Raw genomic sequence first — 1,534 nt, forward strand, 5'->3', positions numbered from 1 at the left:
GCTTCCCAGGTGCTGGGATTGCTGGGATTAAAGGCGTGCGCCAACATCTTAATCTTAACAGGCACCAAACCCTGACCCACACACCAGCCTCACTCTCAGCTCTCAGCCAGAGCTCGCTCTCTTCCCCAAACCCTGCCTTCTCCCAGCATCCCCAGGAAGAGTCTGGAATGTTCCTCATGAGCAAAGAAGTAGTGTCAGGGTGGGAGGTTTTCACTCCCCAGGCTCCAGTGTGGGAACTGATGGGTGCTGTGTGTGTGTGGCAGGCCTGGGGTATGGGAGGGCGTGGTGTGGGTGTGGGTGTGTGTGCGCGTGCGCGTGCGCGCACGCGCCTGTATACACACTGTGATGTGGGTGTGGTGTGTGGGTAGGGACTTCAGGATATTCGAAGTGCAACAGAGTTGTATGAGACAGTGCACTGTTGGACGGTGTCCCATGGCTTAGTTCTGTATGGCTGCCGTGTAAGTGTATGCACACTTTTGCCTGTCACCCACAGCGAATGTTCGTCCAGTTTGTACCGTGTGCCATGCCCCGACACACTGGGGAGCAGTGTATGCAGGTGTGTTGGATGTCGTGTACATGCAACAGCGCCCACATAGGCTCCTGTGGGCACCTCGAGGAAGCAAGCGTGGGTCCCTATACATGTGAGATGGCGCCGAGGGGAGCCATCTGTGGGTTCTCGGTGTAAGATGGTGCAAGGTCAGCCGTGCCGCATTGTGTGGTTCCAGCCTGTGCGGTGGCGCTCTGAGGGCGTGGGCTCTCCGCATCGTGACTGTGGTTCCGTGGTGATGCGGTGGGTGTGAGAGCTGTGTGCTCTTCGTGGGTTCCCCTCCCACCGCTTTTTTTGAGCCTCTGGTTGAAGGACAGTGGTGGTGTACGTGAAGGTGACTGGCATATGGCTGAGAGCCTGTGGTGGTGTATTGGAGGTGGTGGTGGTGGTGCCTAACAGCGGTGCGGGGCCTCCTGGTGTGTCCTGTGTGACTGGGTAGCTCAGTCAGGGTGGGGACAAGGAGCAGGGTCTTGGGACTCCCTCCAGCCTCTGCAGCTCCCCTCCTCAATTCGGGAGCCTGTTGTCTATTTCCCCCACCGGCCTCCCTTTTTGCAATATCTCCTTCCTGAACACAGCACCCAGCACAGACTCCCGGGGTCCCCCTCTACTGCAAGATGGTGGTGCTCTGGGGGCCCGCATTACGGCAGCTCGCGGGCCTGCTTCACACCCCGTGCCCACCCCACTGCCAGAAAGAGGCAGTTCCCGGAGTGCTTCCTCCCTCACAGCCCACATCCCTGAGCTTCCTCCCTGCATTCAAGGGGGTCTCTAGGTGCACCACCCACCGAGGCCGGGATCCCCACCCCCCACTGTGCTCAGCTCCCCGGTGGCGCGGCCACTTTGCAGAGATAAGGTGGGGGGGGGTGGAGGGGGAGTACAGCTGCAGTACCGGGGGCCGGGCCTCGGGCTGTCCATCAGCTCAGAGTCGCTCCTGATTGGCGGGCGCCGCCTCCCCCCGCGGGCGCGGGCATATGAGGAGGCGGATGCCCG

This window comes from Phodopus roborovskii, unplaced genomic scaffold (genome assembly GCF_943737965.1).
Source record: "Phodopus roborovskii unplaced genomic scaffold, PHOROB, whole genome shotgun sequence".
NCBI lineage: Eukaryota > Metazoa > Chordata > Mammalia > Rodentia > Cricetidae > Phodopus > Phodopus roborovskii.